At 44.3% G+C, this 13,078-nt stretch overlaps 1 protein-coding gene across 1 annotated transcript in view; it reads left to right on the top strand.

The window, feature by feature from the left end:
* glis1b (GLIS family zinc finger 1b) overlaps positions 1-13,078 on the top strand; it is a 73,190-nt gene that overhangs the window by 15,958 nt on the left and 44,154 nt on the right. The gene's annotated exons all lie outside the window — the stretch shown is intronic.

The raw sequence follows: 13,078 nt of genomic DNA, 5'->3' as shown, positions 1-13,078 counted from the left end.
TGGGCAGGCATATTCACCGTTGCTCCTATTTGCTGCGACTGTCCAGGTGAGAAATTCAGACCCAGATCACCCACATGATCACTGGCGATACTCACGGATGGCACACTCTCACACTGTCCTTGCACTGTGTGTGAGAGCTCGTTTCGTCCTTGTGCCGTGTGTCTCAGCACACAATGTGAATTTTTGTCCGAGTGCCAAAGTCACCCAGACAAATCCCTGTGTATTTATTTTTTCTTAGTGATCCTAATTCCCTTCCTGATGATGTTTGGTCTGAGCCGCAATCAGAGAGAGCGAGCGGTTCAGACAGAGTGACGAGCTCCGACGGCGCAAAAGATCCTTTCACTACCACCGAGACGTGGCCCGTGTCCCGCCTCAGCCGTATCCGTCGGCTGACTCACATCGGGAAGGGACGCAGCGAGAGCCGAAATCATAATAAAAGGAATCGTGTTACAGCCATTAAACAAGAGAAGGGAAAACACAGGAGGGCTTTAATGCCTGGACATCCAAAATGCTTACACAGTGAGAATATATTCGCTCGTAAAGTTCTTTGATGGTGGCCCTGTCCGTTCCAACACGTGGGGCCGCTGTCTGTGTAAATAGCTGTGTATTGACCCCCCACCGCACAAGATTGAATATGTTTCCATAGGTGTCATTTGGTACCATTTTGGGGGTTTTTACAGGCCCCACTGTGCCTCAGTCCCTGGAACAGCGGGGGCTCGGGAGTCATGCCATCATTTCTCAAGAGGTGGCCCGCGCCGGGCTCTTCCTGAGGCTGTAGCGGGACGAGGGGCCGGCCGAGCGCGGGCCAGCGCTCCTTCCTCTTCCTCCTCCACCCCCAGCAGTGTGAAGCACCGTTTGATGTGAGGATGATATATAATCTTCGGTAGGCTGTCCATCTCAAGTTACCCAGTGTGTGTATGTGTGTGTATTTGTGTGGTTGCACATTCCTGTCTGTGTCTGTGATGTGTGTTTTGTGTGTGTGTGTGGTTGGAAGTTGGGAGGGTGGGGGGGGGTGGGGGTGTGCAGGCCTCAGTGCCAAAACCTTTGGTGAGCGACGACTCCCCACACAATAAAGAAATGGTACTGCTGACTTCCTTAGGTATGTGTGGTTTGAAACTCAACACAGGTTTGATCAGTGGAAAACCTGGGGCCCTCTCCTGTGTTTACTCTGTATATTCATGAAGACCCCAAGCGCTTTGGTGGCTTCTGAGTTAAGGAGGAGGTCACTTTTCCAGCAGGGTCGCGGTCATTTTTCAGGAGCGTCGATGCCCCGTCGTGTCTGATGTCGACTGATGTAATTTGCTGTGGTTGTATCAGCCACCTTAACCACTTTGCTATACGAGTGAGAAGGGTTTACAGCTCCAAAAATGTCCATAAGTCATAATCGTGCATGTAATTTTGAATTTTCTTTTTTCATAAAACAAGTTTGCTATTGCATCGAGTGTAAGTATATTGAGACAAGTAGAACAATTTGCCCCATTTTTAAGATACTGTATGTTATTTGAAGAAGATTCTCTGAAACAAGTAAATACGTATTTACATCTCATGAAGGATTATACATAAACATGGTTGTTTTTTTGCAGTGTACCATAAGATAATGAGTGCTCTGTGTGCGTTACAGATGACTCCATGGTCCAGTGCCTTTACATAATAAGGTATTGTTGTTGAGGAGAAGCAAACTGTACTTGTTCTTGTGTCATCTGTCTTGTGTTGTAAGATAACATTTGTTTTGAGGATACGCAGAAGGACTTAGTCCCTTATGCTGGGGTGGATCGGCTTACTTTGTGCTCTGAAATCTGAGGGCTCAGAGACTGGTGACATGAAACAACACCAATAATCAAATCAAAATAAAAGCTTCCCCTCTCTGCCTCCGCTGTCAAAGCAAATTGTGGCCTTTTGAAAAACTAATTCTCCTCAAAGCGCTGCATTTCGGGGCTAAGTTAACCCCTAATCATCGTGACTAGCTAATGCTCATTGCGGAGAAGCGTATAGGCCTCAACTCCGGGCGGAAACTTCAAAAGCCAGCGCAATTGCTATGCATGCTTTGAACATATCCTATTCACCGAGTAGCATTCCATTATTCTTCCTGCGCTAAAACAACACAAAGCAACAGAAAAAGTAGGAAGTGAAATAGGATTCCTCTTTCAGTTCCCAAAACATCTGGTTTGGCCGTTGTTTGAAATAACTAGCATCCCCTCTGAGAATAACAGAAGGTTATGTGCACTGTGTGTAGGTAACAAAATAATCATTTTCAAATGTTGCTCCATTTAAATGTGATCTAATTACCACCACTTAAATTCAACCTCTCATTTGGACCACCGACCATCAAGGGAATTTTCCCCAGACGTTCTCCGTTACACAAGCATTCATTTATTTCTCCCCCATTGCTGCCTCTAAAGCATTAAAATATATACAGTAATTGCTGCAAATTGATCACCTGTTGTACAGAAGTTGTATAAATCTTCACTCATGTCCAGCGGTAATCAATGGCAGGCGGTGGCGCCGGGCAAGAGGAAGAGAGGATCTATAGGATGGGCCGAGGTGCGTCGGCTACATGGAGTTACTCTCATGTTCTGTGGTTGAGTTTGGCCACTGTCATTTCCGAGGAATTTCCTGCCATCTGTGTTCAATCGAATTCTCTCACAGATTTTGGGCTTGCTTGTAAATATTGGGTGCTGGCCTGAGAGGACTGAGGGAGTACTGTGTGTTTTTGTACCATCAGCCTGTTGGTCCAGGCTGTTAGGAGGCCACAGGCACGGGGCGAAGCTACGCTAACAAAGCCTCATTAATGGGAGTAAGACAGCGGAGTGTCACGCTGCTCCGAGTAGAGACGCTCCCGTATCTGAGGCAGCTTTGGTGGAATCTCTATGAATCTTTTCCACTGAGTTGCGAGTAAACTGCTGAGTAGGATCATATCCCTCACACACACACACACACACACACACACACACACACTGACAAGCCTCACACACACTTAAGGCATTATTTTTCACAGAGTGTGTACAGTCTTAGTCATCTAGTAACAACTGGAAGTACTTTTGGTGTCACAGAGGAAATTTGCATCTTTAAAAAGTAAACTTTTGTAACAGTTGTTTTCCCCATTCCCTTAATTTCTCATGCCACTCACAGTAAAAAAAAAAAAAAAAAAAAGAAAAAAGAAAGAAGGTTTTGCTCTCATGAGTCAAAACCCCACGGGGCTATGAAGTTGTCACTTGGAATATAGTTCAGCATGTGAATGAAACCATCTTTACAAATGACCCCAGTTTGGCAAACGCTCTTTGCACTATCCAGCCATGATCAACAAGTACAGATTTATTGCGCTATTATGGTAATTTTGACAAATAGAGGTCCGAGATGATGTTTGACAAATGGATCTGATTTCACTTCAGCTACAGAGGGACTTCTACTGTGTTTTGATACGACTTGAGCAGGCACCAGCGCAGACTGAGGCCTATTGTTCAGGGGGCGAGAGCGCTGCTTCTGCACTAAATCGCCCTGTTTATTTTTTACAGCAGACTTATATACGCTGGGTATTCTCATGATTGAACACATATACACAAGCTCATGCATGCATTCATGTTCATATATGCAAAGACAGGCTCACAGACATGCACACACACACACACACACACACGCAGATTCGGGATCTATAATTTTCCAAGTAAACACTGATTGTGAACGTTTTTTTTTTTTTTTAACACTACTTATGTTCAATCGCCATGGGAAAGAAATGTTAATTCTGTTAAGACGTCTGCAAGTCTCAGACAAACACCACCTCTGACACTTTCTCAGAGGCGCGGGGTGTGGTGCTCCGAGCGCTCGTCACTCCTGACACTCGCTCTCATGGACCAGCTACATCACTCCGCCAGTATTTACTGCCGCCTCCCCAAACAGAGCTGCCTCTTGTCTGGCTTTGAAGCGCCTCCTGACCCCATGCCGAGGTTTCAGCGCCCTTGGCCCGGCTCCGGTGCCATGTCGTTCACCTGCCCCATAAAGATGTCTGTCGCCAGGCCAGACGGTCCTGTCATGTCTGCCGGCCCGAGTGCCATCATGGCCCGTCAGTCTGCCGGCCTATCACGTCAGTCGGTGGGCTCCCTCTGTGCCAGGGCGGTCAGGGCCAACACACGGTTCCTTGGTGTCGCGCATGCTGATGTAGTAGTGAAAAAAAAAAAGAAAAAACACTTGACTTTTTTAAATACGGTGCATAGATTGAAGGACTTGTTTAGGTGGAGGATATGTTTAAAGAGTTTTTTTCCCACCACCAGACTCCAGATGTTTAGGTGAGGTCAGTAAAGATATTCATAAAGTGGTTATAGGTCGAATCACTATTGTGTTACATTAGTCCACATAGGGTAGCAAAACAGGCAATTATATACATGAAAAAGCCGCAAACTCTTACTTCAACATATCATATCTCAGACTCCATTTTTTCCTCTGACGTATTTAATGGGGTGTAACGGTTCAATTAACCCACGGTTCAGTGTGTATTGTGGTTTTTCGGTCACAGTTTCAGTTTGGTTTTGTTTTGTACATTAGGCAGAAAAAAAAAAAACACTACCATATCCAGAGTTCTCTGTATTTTGTCTAATTTGTAAAAATAACATTAGTTTACTTAGACTACAACAAACAAAATTTTCAGTATGGTCATTAATTCATCAGTTGAGTGTGTGGTTGTACGGCTCTCATACAGCGGATGTGTTTGTTACACTGCTATTTTCTGCGCCCAGTTCAAAATATAATGAACACTCAGGGTCAATTAGCTCTTTTACCCTAGAGGTCCAAATGTTACTGGTGAGAACTTTGTAGGGTGTATTGTGTATTGAATGGTTTTGTTTTTTTATAGCTCAGTTTTGTACCCCTAATATTTCAACAAATCTTAGTTGATGACTTTCAGTTTGAAAGTTAAAGTGTTCAGCCTTGAAACCCCTGTGCAAACAAAACCGATAATGCTGCAGTAGGAGCACTGCAGATGAGTCATGGGCTTGAGCCTTTAAAACTCAAATATTCTGAACGTGGCTCCTGGCTCTGCAGGTAATATGTGCATGCAGAACTTCCTCTGCCCACCGGTTTGCTGATGGTAAACCTTTGCTTTTCACCATTTCACTGACTGATCTCAACCTCTCTATAGTAGCTGCTGATCTTGCTTTCAAGCCATACCCATGCTGGCACACTGTTGTGTATGTGACATCTGTGTAGGTGTCTCATTAAAGGCTGGACTACAGGCCACCACCAGTGGCAAGGTACTACCACCAGGTGGTGACATGCACAAGTGCAAAGTTTTAATTATGTTAATAAGGGAGGACAGCAGAGCAAATGATTGGCTGGATTGGTTGAAGGGAAGTTTGGGAATCAGTGGATCTTGTGCTCTATGAGTTTAGCTGTGTGTGTGTGTGTGTGTGAGAGAGAGAGAGAGAGAGAGAGAGAAAGAGAGAAAGAGAGAGAGAGTGAGAGAGAGAAGAAATCAGGTATGTGTGGGTATTTGTGTAGTTCTATGTGCGCATGTGTGTGTGTGTGTTTGTGTGTGTGCAGTCACATAATCCCACAATGTAACCATCTCTCTAGTGTCCACTTTCTCCAGCCTGCATGTTTTTTGGCTCCAGGCCGGGGGATGCGACAGGTTGGATGAGCTGGGGCGGGATAGGCTTGTTCACTGCCAGGTGTTTGTTTGTGCTCGAGACTGCAGGGAGCAGCGGCCCATTTTAAACGTCTGATATCACAACGAAACCTGCCTCCCACAACATGCGCGCTTCTTTCTAACCGAGTCATTCACCCAGCTGCTGCATCACCCGTCTAAAGACTATGAATGACTGGACTATTCCACAAGAAGGCTGAGTGGGCTGTATTTGTGTCCCAGTATCTGGCTGTCTCTAGGTGGGATGTATCACACTAATGAATTTATGAATGTTATTGCTGTTTTGGAGCTGAAGTCAGATGGAAGAGGTTTTATCTCCTGCCGCCTCCAGAGCCACGTGTCCCTGCTGTCCACAAGAACCCTCTCCTCAATTTTCATTTGCAGTGCAGAAAGAGATCTACAAAGTGCTCCTCAAGCAGAAGTGCTGTTACTTTGCTGATATTTTTCCTAAGTAGAAGTAGAAGGAGAACTGCTGTAACAATCTACCAAAGTAAAAGTAAAACGTAGCTCATTTAAAATGCTCTCTGCGTAAAAGTTACTGAGCTACTTTTTCACAACAGTAACTGTGTCACTTTTCCATGTAGCTATAAAAGGATGAGAAAACATGCTTAACACTACATTCTTCCAAAGGTGCAACATTTCCAAGGCTTGGCTACAGTGAGGACCCTGTAGACTCAACTGACGAAGGTCCAATAAGCACACAGTATGATGGCTGAGTCTATGTAGTGCTCATTGTCAGGCCAACGCACTGATATTTTCCCATTTTTCCACACTTAATCCACATTTTTGACAGTCTAAATGGCCGTCGCTTCCATCGACCATCTGGAGTTTTTCATCATGCAGCTTGTGTTGGAAATTTGGAAACGAAAAGGACAAAAAGTAGAACTAACAAAGTAGAGGCAGGTTCCTTTTCTCATCTTTGCTGAGCTTTTATTGTGGAAGGTTCACAATCCGTCATTGATCATTTGTTCTGTGTAATGGATATGATTTACAACGTAGTGAAGTACAATACTCAAGCCAAAATGTACTTAAGTAAAAGTAAAATCACTGACTGAAAAAAATACTCGAAAAAGTACAAGTACACAAAAAAGCTACTCAGTTACAGTAACATGAGGAAATGTAATTAGTTACTTCCACCTCTGTATTTGTAAAACATGCTGAAGGTGAGCAATGCTTTTCTCCTTTTCTTCTTTTTCACTCTCACGTTTATCCTTGGTGCTTTGACTCAGTAGCGGTAAATTTGGGGTTAGTTTATCACCGAGCTGTCCATGAGAAAAGAGGGAGGAACAAGGGCAGCTAGTTGAGTGCAGTTACAATCGGCCAGAACAAACTGATTTCATCCTCATGAAAGTTCTCATGTCTGCTGGTACTAGTAATCCTGCAAAGAAAACACAGACATTTCTGTCCTCCTAATTTAATAGAGTTTTTCTTCTTCCCTCGCTCCGCACCTGCTTTAAGAGGAGCTTTCTCCCTAGACGTTGTTATTTTTCATTTACTTGTGCCCCCAGGTTTTTCAATCATACATCCATTACTAAGCAAACAAATAAGTTCCGGGCCTATGCCGCAGACACAAATATAGACATGAGTTATGAGATTTAGAGAAGCCGGGAAAGGCTTTGGACTGTAATACACAACATCTGCTCCGGACAAGACGCACAACCAGAGCATCCCTCTGTAAAGTCCCTCAGCCCGCTGTCACACACTTCTGTCTTTTGACCTGTTGTCCAATGCTGACAGAGAAGAACGAGAGGGGGAAAACCAAGTGGGGCAGGAGGTGCGCGGAGGGGTAGACGGGAATAAAATGATCATTATTAACTGTTTAAGTGCTGAATGTTATGATTTATGGAGCCAAAGTGGGGCCAGTTGAGGTGTCACACTGGATTTCCAGAGGCATCTGTCTTGCGGTTTTGGCAGCTTGTTGTACCTTTGGTTCAGATGTTTGCGTTGCGCTCCTGACATCCCATTTCCCTCCCCGGTCTCCCCCTCCTGCTTTAAGCTCGGTACACCTCTGATCGCTCCCCTCCTTCTTTCCTCTCCTCTCCTTTAACCATCCATCCGTCTGCACATCTGCTTTTCATTGAGCCCTGCATCTCTGAACACTTGAACGCATTAAACGCTGGCACAAGCACAGTCTCACTCCGGCACTTAACACAGCGCTTATGTGACTTAAAAGGGAGAGGCGAGAATTATAGAAAATGAAGTGTCACCGAAATAAAAAATCGCCTGAGATTACCACCAATTACACTTAATAATGCTGCTCAGACCATCTGCTGATCAGATGCAGGACTAGTACTGTCCATGGAGAAATAATGATACCAGGGAGAGAGAGAGAGAGAGAGAGAGAGAGTGAGAGATTCAGGAGTGCAAAGATTCAATAAGGAAGATGAAGACATAGACCCTCAGCTATTTGATGATGTGGTTTGATCTCTGCTATACACTATAGACTGGAATGCTTTGCATGGTAACGCAGCCATAACTGTGTATCTTGGGATAATAGCCATGTTTTTTTTTTCAGAGAGGTTAAGTTCTGCTAGATTGGAGACATGTGTCTGCTCAGCTTTATTAGTCATTTATTAGTCACTGGGATCGGGGGCGGGATGGTGGGGGGGGAGTTTTTAGCCAAGGCACAACACCGTTGAACTTGAACATGACTCTGATCATCAGCCCCTGAGGCAGCCCGAATAGGTGTACAATTACAGCGCACCCTAACTGGCCGTCCGCAAATGTTAAATTCATCCAATATGGGAAATGTGTTCAACAATCAAATTAATCACCGTTAGAGTGACCACAACCCTCCACTAAAGAGTGAGTCGTGCCCTAATTATCCTAATTATGAAGGCTACATGCATTCATTGTTTCTGTCCATTGTCTCGTTTTTTTTTTTTTTTTTTTTTTTTTTTCTAACTCTATGGTCACAGTGGCTGAATTAATCAGCGGGAAGAAAGGATTAGAAAGCACTTTCCACTCATGGTTATGATGCATCTTGATTTTTATGGCTTTGTGCTCTGTAATCCCAAAGGGTTTTGACAAGGAAGGAAGCATGACAAATGGATGACATCAGAGCAGGCGTATTGGAGGGTGATTGGAACCGTTTTTTTTTTTTTTTTTTCTTTCCCTCCACAACTGCAGCCAAAAAATAATCACACATGTCCCGCAATACATTCTCGGGTAACCACGCTTATCCCGTTATAATTACACCCTTGTTTGAAGCAATCGTTTATGTATCTGTGTGCGATGGGGCATACAACCTAGCTTACTCCTCCTTTCATCTCGCTCCTCTTCCCATATGATGTGTCTATCTGCGTTTAGGCTCCGTAGTGATGTTCACTGAGAGCAACATGCCACTTTAATTACACAGGAGAGGAGGCGGGGTGAGCGGCGGATACCATGTGATGACATTTATGGAATGAAACATCCCACTTTAAATGTAACAGAGTATTATTAGATACCGTGTTATCAGCCGGCCCTTGTTTTTTCCTATTGTCCTTGTTCCAGAAGTGATTTTTCAGGGTGGTGTTTAAAGAGGCGGTTAACAATAGGGCCCTTCTTTGTGTCTGCGTCTTTGGTTGTTAATGCTGACATCAGTGGCTGTTTGTGAGGATGAGCCAGCACATCTGTACATGGTCTCTCTACTGAACACAACGCTTGCCCCGGGTGCTTCTGGCACCATCCTGACTCTTTCTCTCTCTCTCTCTCTGTCTTTTTTTTTCCTCCGTTCTTCCTTTCTCCCCGCTCTCACGCCCCTGTGAGCGTCACTGCTAATTGGCCCTGAGTGCTTGCAAGTGTGCATATCAGAGCAGCATCCCACCCTGCTCGTTTTGAGGCGAATTGGACGCAATACTGAACTTCAGTAGTGCAGTTACTCTGTAATGATGTGGATAGCAGAATAAAAGCCAAGGTTTTGTGTATTGTTGTGTTACTTCTTTTTTTTGTTTTGTTTTGTTTTTTTGTAGTACTCCACCTACCAGTTTTGAGAAAATTAGTGCATGTTCAGATTCATTTTGTTAATGGATGACGGATTGATTTTATTTTACCGTTCTCAAATTTTCCCCTTGAGCATCACATGGACAGATTTCAAATCCAGAGTCGATGGAATGCAAAGTATGAACACGCACTTGCCTTGCTCAACAGACCACCCATGGCCTCTTCTTAACTAGAACCCAAGCAGAATGGTCAGCTCACACACATACACACACACACACACACACACACACACGCACGCACATGCACACAGATGCACAATCCCGCTCTTTCACACATTCATGTATGCTTCACAGCCACAGGCCCACACATACACAAAGATAAAGAGAGACACACATGCTACCCACACATACTGTACACACACGTTCTCTCTCTCTCTCTCTCTCTCCCTCTCTCTCTCGCTCCCTCTCTCTCTCTCTCTCTCTCTCTCCCTGTCACTGCCTCTGGATGTCTTGCGTTTCACCTCAGTCCCCGGTGCTCTCTCTGGCTTCCACCTCCTGATCAAACTAGGCCTTAACACACAATGAAATATTCAACGCTGAATTACCATGGCACATTCAATATAAACTGAATTTACTGTTGGGTCTCGTCCAAGCCACCATATGTCGAGAAGCCTGTTCTCCCAGCCAGAGCATGACTGATTCTGTTAATGCAGCAAAGCTCTAAATCACCGGGGCGCTAACTTTCTGCAGCACGGGGATCAAGAACTTTGAACGTTCACAGGTCCGGGACGGAGACACCTTAGTCCGCCTGTCACAGCATCACGGACAGAGGAGCATGGATGATTGGGTCTAGTCCAACAAATACACTGTCTTAATTTCCCCTTTCCGGAAGTGCAACTGCCCATTTCAATCACATGAACTATTAAAGCCGCAAAAGACGGATGTAGGTGACACTCACTGTCTCTCCTAACAGGTTCCCAACTCTGCCCCAGGTTGTCTATTCCAATTTGTGTGCATATTTACTTAATTAATTCCACAGATGCAACAGGAACACAATGTGCATGTTAAAATACAAGTCACATGCTAGAAGGAAGGTGGAAAAAGCAGATGCACTTGCATGAGGAGCCTCCCCTGAAAGGACGTAATGAAAAAGATTTTGAAAAATGAAGCTGCACTAGGCAACTTATCATATTGTTGGCTCTAAATGGCAGCGTGAGGTAACTGTTTAAAGACTTTGAACTTCAATTCCCAGAATTAACATGTTGGTCTGAGATCAGATCATATCAGAAGGATACCATATGGACACGAAAGGCAACAGATTCTAATATTAGAGAGTCCAGAGGCAAAGAGATCTAATATTAGAGAGGCCAAATTGCTGGACTCTCTATAGATCCTGGATTTCTTTGTAAATCAGACAGCTTCACAGTTGCTGTAAGGTTTATTTTTTCACTTTGACAGAGCTAGGCCAATGACTCCCATAGACTTTAAGCAAAAGCTAACCCGAAATACCACACCAAGTGAACTGAACCACTGGACGTACAGAGGTAAAAATGGTATTACGCATCTTGTCTCAGTCTGGGTTAGTTGGAAAACGGCTATTTTGCCCAAAACATAACATAACTTAACAGTCAAGTTGTCCATACTTGACACCAGAATTTCCAATAATGTGAATTAAGTGGTAGGGATGGGACAGTGTTCTCCATTGTAGCCCTGCTTTGGGATTAAGGCTGATGAGACAAGGGTATTTTGCCTGCTGTAGCTTTAACCGAAAAAGCATGGGGATTTATTGATACAATATTCAGAGCAGTCTTCTCTCATGCCCACCAACAGAATCCCTCCGCTCTCCTCCTCCATACTCAATAGGAGTATTCAGACGGAGCATGTGTGACCTAGCTGTGATGCCAGGTGCAGCGCTTTTGCGAAAGACACGGAAAACCACCCCGATGATCACCGTTTTAAACAATCGCTGGCAGCGGAGAATCATCATCCAAATAAATACCTCAAACAAAAAAAAAGTGCTGGGAAACAATGGTTGTATTTCAATCTCGGTTAACAAAACAAATCGCAGACAGGTAATCAGTGTTCTGGGCTCCTCTCTGTTTTCTCTGTGTGTTTCGCTCATTTCTAACTGGTATACTCTCACTGGCAACAAGCCATTCTGTATTTCGAAACAGAGCTGCAAAGGAGCATTGTCTTTTATTTGGACTACGTTTTCTAGAACGTCTGCTCTGGGTCTGTGCTTTATGATGGTGACTGCGATATTTGCGTGTGTGTGTGTGTGTGTGTGTGTGTATGCGTGTGAGCATATGCATTCAGTCAGGGCCTAACGAAGAGATTGCCAACCTATCCTGCGCTTGATGATTCTGATGTTTTTGGTTGTTTTGGCTGTATGTGCGTGTTTGCAACGTTTTGTAAGCGTGTGTGCGTGCGTATAGACAGTCGAGGCCTAATTAAGTGATCTCTGATGATGTTAGTCATCTCTGTCCTGAGTCATGTCACTTCTGGCCATCCTGATTGAATTACTCCAGTCGAGGCCCGGGAGGACTTGGCACCACATCGGCGGGCCTTAAAAGTGTGGTGCAGAAACACAGTCGTCTACGCGAACCGGCGGTGGTGATACTCGGGCCAGCGAGCAGGGAAGAGGAAAGAAAAACAAAAAACAAAAAGACAGAACTATCCAGAATTTGATAACCAGAATGATTTGTATCTCTTGAAACCAGACCAGGGCTGAAAGACGACGTGCCTCGTGTTAATGGCTCTGAGTGAAACCAGCATGGCTTCCTCCAGTCCCCCGGCAAAGCTTGGACCGTTTGTTTTGCTCGCTTTCTGCCTCTCACCGCCTCGCTCTGCTCCCCCGTCTTTACGCTGTGACCCATGACAAGATAAATGCACGGGGGTCGACGAGTCCATGTGCTGCAGGAAGGATGTGTGAAAAGATATTCCCAATTCTGCCTTGTCTTTTGCTGTATATTCCATTGTATTGCGTTATATTCCATTTTATTTAACTGGATTTTCTTCTCATCTCCTCTTTACTCTTTCCTACGTTCCAAAATGCTTCCTTTCTTTCTCTTTCCTGCTGTCTTTTCAGTTCATCCCATCTGTTATTCTCATTTTATATATCTGTTGGTTTTTTCAACATACAGCTGCATCCATTTTTTTTTTTTTTTTTTTTTTTTTTTTTATAGGTGAACATGTCACTCTTCTTAGCTTGTTGCTCTGACCATGTAAGCTGCTCGGACATTATTTCTACATTCTTTTCGTCCTTTTTCAGTAGTTTTTTTTTCTGGGGGAGGGGTGGGTGCTCTCTCTCATACAGCGTGTTTGGGCGACTACATTAATAATAGCTCATGGTGTGTGATACCATTGTCAATAACATTGTTAAGAGCAAATTGAATTTGAGAAATTGAGTTAGGGAAGTTGGAACGGGGGACGTGTGGCCGCCTACACATGAGTGTGTGGGGATATCGGCTTACCCTCAGCAAATATTTCCTTCTACACTAAACCTCCCCTCCTTCACTTTCAT

Source organism: Myripristis murdjan, chromosome 4 (genome assembly GCF_902150065.1).
Source record: "Myripristis murdjan chromosome 4, fMyrMur1.1, whole genome shotgun sequence".
Lineage (NCBI taxonomy): Eukaryota > Metazoa > Chordata > Actinopteri > Holocentriformes > Holocentridae > Myripristis > Myripristis murdjan.
The sequence above is the reverse complement of the archived record's forward strand: the minus strand, read 5'-3'. Positions and strand labels throughout refer to the sequence as shown.